A 12,072-nucleotide genomic window follows, 5' to 3' on the forward strand; every position below is an offset into this window, starting at 1 on the left:
TCCTTTTTTACTTCCTTCCTTCCTTATTTTTTACTTTCTTATTTCCCTTTTTACTTTTTTTTACTTCCTTACTTCCTTTTTTACTTCCTTTTTTGCTTCCTTTTTTACTTCTTTTTACTTCCCTTCCTTTTTTACTTCCTTTTTTACTTCCTTCCTTCCTTATTTTTTACTTCCTTTTTTACTTCTTTTTACTTCCTTACTTCCTTTTTTACTTCCTTTTTTACTTCCTTTTTTACTTCCTTTTTTACTTCCCTTACTTTGTTTTTATGTATGTTTTAATGTTTCTCAAATTACATGTATTTCTGTTTTATGTAAAGCACATTGAGTTGCCATTGTGTATGAAATGCGCTATATAAATAAAATTGCCTTGCCTTGCCTTGCCTACTTCCTTTACTTTCTTACTTCATAACTTTTTTACGTAGTAATTTTTACTGTTTTACTGGGAGAGTAATCAGATTACTAATAAAGTAATCACATTACAAGTAATCAGATTACATTCGAAAAAGTAATCTGATTACTTTTTACTTCCTTTTTTAATTACTTCCTTTTTTACTTCCTTCCTTCCTTATTTTTTACTTTTTTATTTCCCTTTTTACTTTTTTTTACTTCCTTACTTCCTTTTTACTTCCTTTTTTGCTACCTTTTTTACTTCCTTTTTTACTTCTTTTTACTTCCCTTCCTTTTTTACTTCCTTTTTTACTTACTTCCTTTTTTACTTCCTTCCTTCCTTATTTTTTACTTCCTTTTTTACTTCTTTTTACTTCCTTACTTCCTTTTTTACTTCCTTACTTCCTTTTTTACTTCCTTTTTTACTTCCTTACTTCCCTTTTTACTTCCCTTCCTTTTTTACTTCCTTTTTTACTTACTTCCTTTTTTACTTACTTCCTTCCTTATTTTTTACTTCCTTTTTTACTTCTTTTTACTTCCTTACTTCCTTTTTTACTTCCTTTTTTACTTCTTTTTACTTCCCTTACTTTGTTTTTATGTATGTTTTAATGTTTCTCAAATTACATGTATTTCTGTTTTATGTAAAGCACATTGAGTTGCCATTGTGTATGAAATGCGCTATATAAATAAAATTGCCTTGCCTTGCCTTGCCTACTTCCTTTACTTTCTTACTTCATAACTTTTTTACGTAGTAATTTTTACTTTTTTACTGGGAGAGTAATCAGATTACTAATAAAGTAATCACATTACATGTAATCAGATTACATTCGAAAAAGTAATCTGATTACTTTTTACTTCCTTTTTTACTTACTTCCTTTTTTACTTCCTTCCTTCCTTATTTTTTACTTTCTTATTTCCCTTTTTACTTTTTTTTACTTCCTTACTTCCTTTTTTACTTCCTTTTTTGCTTCCTTTTTTACTTCCTTTTTTACTTCTTTTTACTTCCCTTCCTTTTTTACTTCCTTTTTTACTTACTTCCTTTTTTACTTCCTTCCTTCCTTATTTTTTACTTCCTTTTTTACTTACTTCCTTTTTTACTTACTTCCTTTTTTACTTCCTTCCTTCCTTATTTTTTACTTCCTTTTTTACTTCTTTTTACTTCCTTACTTCCTTTTTTACTTCCTTTTTTACTTCCTTTTTTACTTCCTTTTTTACTTCTTTTTACTTCCCTTACTTTGTTTTTATGTATGTTTTAATGTTTCTCAAATTACATGTATTTCTGTTTTATGTAAAGCACATTGAGTTGCCATTGTGTATGAAATGCGCTATATAAATAAAATTGCCTTGCCTTGCCTTGCCTACTTCCTTTACTTTCTTACTTCATAACTTTTTTACGTAGTAATTTTTACTTTTTTACTGGGAGAGTAATCAGATTACTAATAAAGTAATCACATTACAAGTAATCAGATTACATTCGAAAAAGTAATCTGATTACTTTTTTACTTCCTTTTTTACTTACTTCCTTTTTTACTTCCTTCCTTCCTTATTTTTTACTTTCTTATTTCCCTTTTTACTTTTTTTTACTTCCTTACTTCCTTTTTTACTTCCTTTTTTGCTTCCTTTTTTACTTCTTTTTACTTCCCTTCCTTTTTTACTTCCTTTTTTACTTCCTTCCTTCCTTATTTTTTACTTCCTTTTTTACTTCTTTTTACTTCCTTACTTCCTTTTTTACTTCCTTTTTTACTTCCTTTTTTACTTCCTTTTTTACTTCCCTTACTTTGTTTTTATGTATGTTTTAATGTTTCTCAAATTACATGTATTTCTGTTTTATGTAAAGCACATTGAGTTGCCATTGTGTATGAAATGCGCTATATAAATAAAATTGCCTTGCCTTGCCTTGCCTACTTCCTTTACTTTCTTACTTCATAACTTTTTTACGTAGTAATTTTTACTGTTTTACTGGGAGAGTAATCAGATTACTAATAAAGTAATCACATTACAAGTAATCAGATTACATTCGAAAAAGTAATCTGATTACTTTTTACTTCCTTTTTTAATTACTTCCTTTTTTACTTCCTTCCTTCCTTATTTTTTACTTTTTTATTTCCCTTTTTACTTTTTTTTACTTCCTTACTTCCTTTTTACTTCCTTTTTTGCTACCTTTTTTACTTCCTTTTTTACTTCTTTTTACTTCCCTTCCTTTTTTACTTCCTTTTTTACTTACTTCCTTTTTTACTTCCTTCCTTCCTTATTTTTTACTTCCTTTTTTACTTCTTTTTACTTCCTTACTTCCTTTTTTACTTCCTTACTTCCTTTTTTACTTCCTTTTTTACTTCCTTACTTCCCTTTTTACTTCCCTTCCTTTTTTACTTCCTTTTTTACTTACTTCCTTTTTTACTTACTTCCTTCCTTATTTTTTACTTCCTTTTTTACTTCTTTTTACTTCCTTACTTCCTTTTTTACTTCCTTTTTTACTTCTTTTTACTTCCCTTACTTTGTTTTTATGTATGTTTTAATGTTTCTCAAATTACATGTATTTCTGTTTTATGTAAAGCACATTGAGTTGCCATTGTGTATGAAATGCGCTATATAAATAAAATTGCCTTGCCTTGCCTTGCCTACTTCCTTTACTTTCTTACTTCATAACTTTTTTACGTAGTAATTTTTACTTTTTTACTGGGAGAGTAATCAGATTACTAATAAAGTAATCACATTACAAGTAATCAGATTACATTCGAAAAAGTAATCTGATTACTTGTAATGTGATTACTTATTTAAAGAAGATTACTTGTAATTAGATTACTTTTGAAAAAGTAATCAGATTACAAGTACTTAGATTACTTTCAGAAAAGTAATCGGATTACAAGTAATTAGATTACTTTTGAAAAGCAATCCGATTACTTGAAATTACTTTCTTACTTTCTTTTTTCTTTTTTCTTTTTTTTTTTAAGTATATTTTGCCCCCCCCCCCCCCCCCCAAGAAAAAAAAAATCAACCAGAGCAATATATATTGGGAGTGTAATCTGATTATTTTAGAAAAAGTAATCAGATTACTAGTAATCAGGTTACTTTTGAAAAAGTAATCAGATTACAAGTACTTAGATTACTTTCAGAAAAGTAATCGGATTACAAGTAATTAGATTACTTTTGAAAAGCAATCCGATTACTTGTAATCTGATTCCTTTTTAGTTCCTTTTTTACTTCCCTTTTTACTTACTTCCTTTTTTACTTCCTTCCTTCCTTATTTTTTACTTCCTTTTTTACTTCTTTTTACTTCCTTACTTCCTTTTTTACTTCCTTACTTCCTTTTTTACTTCCTTTTTTGCTTCCTTTTTTACTTCCTTTTTTACTTCTTTTTACTTCCCTTCCTTTTTTACTTCCTTTTTTACTTACTTCCTTTTTTACTTCCTTTTTTACTTCCTTTTTTACTTACTTCCTTTTTTACTTCATTTTTTACTTACTACCTTTTTTACTTCCTTTTTTACTTCCTTTTTTACTTCCTTTTTTACTTACTTCCTTTTTTACTTCCTTCCTTCCTTATTTTTTACTTCCTTTTTTACTTCTTTTTACTTCTTTACTTCCTTTTTTACTTCCTTTTTTGCTTCCTTTTTTACTTCTTTTTTTACTTCTTTTTACTTCCCTTCCTTTTTTACTACCTTACTTCAATCTTTACTTCCTTCCTTCCTTATTTTTTACTTTCTTATTTCCCTTTTTACTTTTTTAATTCCTTTTTTTACTCCCCTTCCTTTTTTACTTCCTTACTTCATTTTTTACTGTTTTACTTCCCTTTGTACTTCCTTAGTTTTTACTTTTTTACTTCCTTACTTCCTTTTTTACTTCCTTACTTCATTTTTTTTACTTCCCTTCCTGTTTTACTTTTTTACTTCCTTTTTAGTTCCTTTTTTACTTCTTTTTACTTCCCTTCCTTTTTTACTTCCTTTTTTACTTACTTCCTTTTTTACTTCCTTCCTTCCTTATTTTTTACTTTCTTATTTCCCTTTTTACTTTTTTTTACTTCCTTACTTCCTTTTTTACTTCCTTTTTTGCTTCCTTTTTTACTTCCTTTTTTACTTCTTTTTACTTCCCTTCCTTTTTTACTTCCTTTTTTACTTACTTCCTTTTTTACTTCCTTCCTTCCTAATTTTTTACTTCCTTTTTTACTTACTTCCTTTTTTACTTCCTTCCTTCCTTATTTTTTACTTCCTTTTTTACTTCTTTTTACTTCCTTACTTCCTTTTTTACTTCCTTTTTTGCTTCCTTTTTTACTTCCTTTTTTACTTCTTTTTACTTCCCTTACTTTGTTTTTATGTATGTTTTAATGTTTCTCAAATTACATGTATTTCTGTTTTATGTAAAGCACATTGAGTTGCCATTGTGTATGAAATGCGCTATATAAATAAAATTGCCTTGCCTTGCCTTGCCTACTTCCTTTACTTTCTTACTTCATAACTTTTTTACGTAGTAATTTTTACTTTTTTACTGGGAGAGTAATCAGATTACTAATAAAGTAATCACATTACAAGTAATCAGATTACATTCGAAAAAGTAATCTGATTACTTGTAATGTGATTACTTATTTAAATAAGATTACTTGTAATTAGATTACTTTTGAAAAAGTAATCAGATTACAAGTACTTAGATTACTTTCAGAAAAGTAATCGGATTACAAGTAATTAGATTACTTTTGAAAAGCAATCCGATTACTTGAAATTACTTTCTTACTTTCTTTTTTCTTTTTTTTTTAAGTATATTTTGCCCCCCCCCCCCCCCCAAGAAAAAAAAAATCAACCAGAGCAAGTGTTGGGAGTGTAATCTGATTATTTTAGAAAAAGTAATCAGATTACTAGTAATCAGGTTACTTTTGAAAAAGTAATCAGATTACAAGTACTTAGATTACTTTCAGAAAAGTAATCGGATTACAAGTAATTAGATTACTTTTGAAAAGCAATCCGATTACTTGTAATCTGATTACTTTCTTTTTTTCTTTTTTCTTTTTTTTTTAAAGTATATTTTGCCCGCCCCCCCCCCCCCTAAAAAAAAAATCAACCAGAGCAATATATATTGGGAGAGCAAATCTGATTACTTTAGAAAAAGTAATCAGATTACTTTCAGAAAAGTAATCTGATTACTATCGAAAAAGTAATCTGATTACTTGTAATCTGATTACTTTCTTACTTTGTTTTTTTTATTTTGGGGCTTTTTATACCCCCCCCCCCAACAAAAAAAAAACAACCAGAGCAATACATATATGAGAGTAATGAGATTACCTTTCCGAAAGTAATCAGATTACTTTTTCGAAAGTAATCATAATACAAGTAATCTGATTACTTTTCAAAGGTAATCAGATTACCTTTACGAAAGGATCTATCTATCTTTTTTACTTCTTTTTACTTCCCTTCCTTTTTTACTACCTTACTTCAATTTTTACTTTTTAACTTCTTTTTTTACTTCCCTTCCTTTTTTACACATTACAAGTACACATTTTTACACATTACAAGTAATCAGATTACATTCGAAAAAGTAATCTGATTACTAGTAATGTGATTACTTTTTTAAATAAGATTACTTGTAATTAGATTACTTTCGAAAAAGTAATCTGATTATTTGTGATCAGATTACTGTCTTACTTTGCTTTTTTCTAGAAAAGTAATCAGATTACAAGTAATTAGATTACTTTTAGGTTACTTTTGAAAAAGTAATCAGATTACAAGTCTGATTACTTGTAATCTGATTACTTTCTTTCTTTGTTTTTTTTATTTTGGGGCTTTTTATACCCCCCCCCCCCCCCCCCCCAACAAAAAAAACAACCAGAGCAATACAAATATGAGAGTAATGAGATTACCTTTCCGAAAGTAATCAGATTACTTTTTCGAAAGTAATCATAGTACAAGTAATCTGATTACTTTTCAAAGGTAATCAGATTACCTTTCCGAAAGGATCTATCTATCTATTTATCTATCTATCTATCTATCTATCTCGCTCTCTATCTATCTATCTATCTATCTATCTATCTCTCTCTCTATCTATCTATCTATCTATCTATCTATCTATCTATCTATCTATCTATCTATCTATCTCGCTCTCTATCTATCTATCTATCTATCTATCTATCTATCTATCTATCTATCTCGCTCTCTATCTATCTATCTATCTATCTATCTCTCTCTCTATCTATCTATCTATCTATCTATCTATCTCGCTCTCTATCTATCTATCTATCTATCTATCTATCTATCTATCTATCTATCTATCTAGCTCTCTATCTATCTATCTATCTAGCTCTCTCTCTCTCTATCTATCTATCTATCTATCTATCTATCTATCTATCTATCTATCTATCTATTTTGTAGTTAAAGGAAATCTTAACAATTTTCTACTGTTCCTTTCAACCTTTAAAGGATCCCTTTCTGAAATATAAGACATTTAAAAATACTCTACCAAGAGTTATGATATGGGTTTATCCACAAATAAATGTAATTACTATTTTTTAAAAGTTCTTAAAATGAGATTGACTCCTTCTGCGAAATATCCAGAATCTATGAATACACAAACATTGTTCATTTTTAAGATGTATCTATTTGACAGATGATGGATGTCTCCTACTTCACTAAACCCTCTCAGTGTGTGTGTGTACTAGATTATATCAGCTCCAAACAACCTAAGACCATTTCACAAAATCACATTTATACAAAACACATCTTAGACTGACTTAAACACTTTCACCCTCCAGCAGATTGAATGTGTGTAAACAGCCTGCGAGCTCAAACATCCAAATAAGGTTAAAGCAAAAAAACACATTTTACAAGGGGTATTAAAAAAGGAAGTAAAAAAGGAAGTAAAAAATGAAGTAAAAAGAAAGAAAGGAAGAAAGGAAGTTTTAAAAAAGTATTAAAGTAAGGAGGTAAAAAAGGAAGGGAAGTTAAAAAAAAAAGTAAAAAAGGAAGTAAGGAAGTAAAAAAGCAAGAAATAAATAAGGAAAAAACGAAGGGAGGTAAAAAAGGAAGGAAGTAAAAAAAAGTAAAAAGGAAGTAAGGAAGTAAAAAAATTCCGAAAGTATTAGTAAATTTCCTTTTTTACTTCCTTTTTACTTCCTTTTTTACTTTTTTACTTCTCTCCTCACTTCCTTTTTTACTTTCTTTTTTCCCTTCCCTTCCTTCCTTTTTTACTTTTTATCAGATTACAAGTAATCAGATTACTTTTGAAAAGTAATAAGATTTCAAGTAATCAGATTACTTTTGAAAAAGTAATCAGATTACAAGAAATTAGATTACTTTCGTAAAAGTAATCAGTTTACAAGTAATCCGATTCAGATCAGTAATCTGATTACTGTCCCATATATATATTGCTCTGTGTGCTACTCTCTGCTTACATCTACAGTTACACTTGATACTGACCAGTAAGACGTACTTAATACTGCCACAGTAAAAGTTACTTAGTGTTATATGATCAGGGTGACTTTTGAACACTGGAAATAAATCGTGTACTCATCCCGGCAGTAGCCCCGTGGCACTCAAAATTTCCCTGGAATTTTCTAATGTTGATATTAAAGTTAAATCAGTGAAATGTTAACATTATAACTTGATTAGTGTAGGCTACTAACTAACTTCTGAGTCTTACAGTAGCCATAAACTTGTGGAGTCAGTTATACTGATACGATGAACATGTAATTGCAACAAAGTTCATAGAATTATGTGTAAACGACGTATGTGGAGTTTTTTAGGGTTTTATTTTTGTTTTCGCTCGGAGCGGCGATGAACTTCCACTCCAATGACTTTGTCACGTCAGGGGCTTCTGCTCCGGGGCTGCAGCTGGATAGTATTGGCCGAGGAGGATGTAATAATAATAATGTATAATTAAAGCTGCAAGCTGCGATGACCGGGCCCAAGCTCCCCCGCCAAGCCACAACTGAGCGAGACTTGCCTCGACGCATCTTCCAGGTATTGAGATGACACATTCAATATGAAGTCGGTCGGATCAGGAGGAATTCATTTAAGTATGTGGTGTGAAAATTGTATCAAACCGTGCCAAAATGACAAATTCACTTCAAAATGGCCAACTTCCTGTTGGAGTGAGCGTGTGGGTCCAACAGACTTTTTTGTGGGTCTTTAGATGATACATAAGTGTAGCAAATTTTGTTCATCTACGTCAATCTGGAGGGAGGGGCTCAATTTGATGAATCCTCTGCACACATTTTTCAAAATGGCCGACTTCCTGTTGGAGTGACGTCATGGGTCCAAGAGACTTTTTTGTGCATCTTTACAAGATACATATGTGTACCGAATTTCGTTTGTCTATGTCAATCTGACTTGAGAGGCTCAATTTTTTTTTCAATTTTCAAGGGGGCACTATTGTATCCAGTAGGACAATAATAATAATAATAATAATAATATAATAACACCTTACAAGGCACATAAAACACAACAACAGTACATCAAACAATATAAATCAGGTGACATTTAGTGCAAAGATAAAGAATAAATATGAATGTGACTACAAAGTGCATTAGTACAATAAATACACAAGAACGTGATAATCCACTATGCAATCACGTCGTGATTGCATAGTGGAAGAAGAACACTAACTAGGACTAATTGATACTCTGAATGATGCTCTCAACCAGAAACCTCAAAGACTTGAGAAGGACAGTAATCACCATCAACATTACATAAAAATATATACATTTGTATGATACGATAGCCGGAGTAAAAAGCTATATTTTCTCAGCACAAATTAACTACAGCAACACATAATCAGAGTATCTGCAGGTCCTGAAAAGCAATGGAAATATGGGAGGACAACCAGCGTTAACTCAAAAATGAGGTATAATTTAATTTAAATGAGGCCATAATCTCCAAAAATTAGTTTGAAACCTGTGGTAATAAGTTTGGAATGAAGTTGGCTAAAAAGATTTAACATAGGATTGGGTGATAATTTAAACCGTATGCTTTATAAACCAGACTGGATCAGTGTGTGGTATTAAAAAGGTCTTAAAAAGTCTCAAATTTAACTTAGTGAGCCGTGCAGTAAACCCTTGATAAATGGTAAAAGATGAACTGTGAAGTTTATTTGGACAGTCTGGTAAAATGTTTCCAATAGAGAAGTGTGAGAGTAATCACTGGGGAAGAGTTTTAGTTTAAAGCAGATGTAAAAAAAAAAAAAAAAAAAAAGAAAAAAAATGTTTTGATCTCAGTGAAAAAGTGAGGAAGAGGAACAGATGTGGAAGGTGTGGAGTATAGATGAGAGCGCTGGGAGACGATGAGTCAATGACACGACGGTGATGGAAGAAACATTTCAGTGCTTTTGCTTTAAACTGCAATGACTGATTTAATTAGTTTGACCACCTGGGGGCAGCAGAAACAAGCTGTTATCATTCATTTGGAGTCTTGTTTTTGGCCATTTAGTGAATATAAGCCCAATATTCATGTTTTAGATTTTTTAGCTCTCACAACGAGCATTGTGTTTAGCTAAATTATAGCTACTTTGAGTAAATAAAGCAGCTATAATGTAGAAATATTTGCTTAGAAGTCTTTCATTCACTATTTTACTAAAGTAAGAGTAAGACATTTTTAGATACTACAGGGCACTGTTTCTGAAACTTTATGCATACTGATTATTATTATTATTATTATTGATTACACACACATATATTTGTTTTATTAATACAATTTTGGGGTATTTTTAGTCATTTGCTCTTTAGTTTTTCTTTTGGATAGTTAGAGATGTGTTTTTTGATGGTATGTTATGTGTGTGTGTATTAACTGTGGATGTAGCTGCTGTAATCTGTCTGTCTGTCCGTCCATCCGTCCGTCCATCTACCTATCTACCTCTCTCTCTCTCTCTCTCTCTCTCTCTCTCTCTCTCTTATTGAATATACCATTGTAGTTATAGAAAAAAAAATCTTAACAACCTTTAAAGGATCCCTTTCTGACATATACAACATTTAAAAATACTCTACCAAGAGTTATGATATGGGTTTATCCACAAATAAATTTAATTACTATTTTTAAGAAGGTCTTAAAATGAGATTGACTCCTTCTGTGAAATATCCAGAATCTATGAATACACAAATTCATTTTTAAGATTTCACTATTTGACAGATGATGGATGTCTCCTACTTTACTAAACCCTTTCAGTGTGTGTGTATACTAGATTATATCAGCTCCAAACAACCTAAGACCATTTCACAAAATCACACTTACATACAAAACACATCTTAGACTCACTTAAACGCTTTCACCTTCCAGACTGAATGTGTGTGTAAACAGCCTGCGAGCTCAAACATCCAAATAAGGTTAAATAAAAAAAACACATTTTACAAGGGAGGGAGGAAGGAAGGAAGACAGGGGGATGGAAGAAGGAAAGAAGGAGGGAGGAAGGAAGGGAGGAAGAAAAGAAGGAAGGAAGGAGGGAAGGAAAGAAAGAAGCAGGGAGGGAGGAAGGAAGGACAGAAGGAAGGAAGATGGGGGATGGAAGAAGGAGGGAGGGAGGAAAAAAGGAAGGAGGGAGGGAGGAAGGGAGGAAGGACAGAGGAAAGAAGGAAGGTAGGAAGGAAGGAAGGAGGGAAGGAAAGAAAGAGAATGAGGAAGGGAGAAAGGACAGACGGAAGGGAGGAAGGAAAGGAAGGAAGGAAGGGAGGACGGAGGGAGGGAGGGAGGAAAAAAGGAAAGAGGGAGGGAGGAGAGAGGAAGGGAGGAAGGAAGGAAGGAAGAAAGGAAGGAAGTAGTGAAGGAAAGGAAAGAGAAGGAGGGAGGGAGGAAGGACAGACGGAAGGGAGGAAGGAAAGGAGGACAGAGGGAGGAAGGGAGGGAGGGAGGAAAAAAGGAAGGAGGGAGGGAGGAAAAGAGGAAGGGAGGAAGGACAGAGGAAAGAAGGAAGGTAGGAAGGTAGGAAGGAGGGAAGGAAAGAAAGAGAATGAGGAAGGGAGGAAGGACAGACAGAAGGGAGGAAGGAAAGGAAGGAAGGAAGGGAGGACGGAGGGAGGGAAGGAAGAAAGGACGGAAAGAAAGAGAAGGAGGGAAGGAGTAAGGACAGATGGCAGGGAGGAAGGGAAGGAAGGAAGGAAGAATAGAGGGATGGAGGGAGGAAAAAAGGAAGGAGGGAGGGAGGAAAAGAGGAAGGAAGGAAGGAAGGAAAGAAGGGGGACAGAAGGAAGGAAGAAAGGAAGGAAGGAGGGAAGGAAAGAAAGAAGGGGAGGGAAGGAAGGAAGGACAGAAGAAAGGAAGACAGGGGGATGGAAGAAGGAAAGAAGGAGGGAGGCAGGAAGGACAGAAGGAATGAAAGAAGGGGGAGGGAAGGAAGGAAGGACAGAAGGAAGGAAGACAGGGGGATGGAAGAAGGGATCGAGTAAAAAAGTACAATAGCCGTCGTATGAAATGGAAATAATTAAGTCACGTACTATAGTAGCACTTGAGTAAAATGTCTTCAGTTAAATTTCACCCCTGGAGGAGAAATATGTCTCAGTTTACCGCAGCAGCAGTTACAATGTTTATATATTCTCACAGAAGACAAAACATATGACTTTATGTCCTGAAACCCGCAGAGTGGAAAACAAAATCCACTACTGCTGCTGAAGTGATGAGTTTCTCTCCTACTAATATAAAAATAGTGTTTTCTTTTCTGCCTCCTATGTGTCAGGTTAAGATTTATTCCCTCAGAAAGATTTATGAGGTGTTGATGCTCTTAATC

At 32.2% G+C, this 12,072-nt stretch overlaps 1 protein-coding gene across 1 annotated transcript in view; it reads right to left on the reverse strand.

Annotated features, from left to right (window-relative positions):
- bmp8a (bone morphogenetic protein 8a) overlaps positions 1 to 12,072 on the reverse strand; it is a 59,135-nt gene that overhangs the window by 41,934 nt on the left and 5,129 nt on the right. The gene's annotated exons all lie outside the window — the stretch shown is intronic.

Source organism: Scomber japonicus, chromosome 15, assembly GCF_027409825.1.
Source record: "Scomber japonicus isolate fScoJap1 chromosome 15, fScoJap1.pri, whole genome shotgun sequence".
NCBI classification, from domain to species: domain Eukaryota; kingdom Metazoa; phylum Chordata; class Actinopteri; order Scombriformes; family Scombridae; genus Scomber; species Scomber japonicus.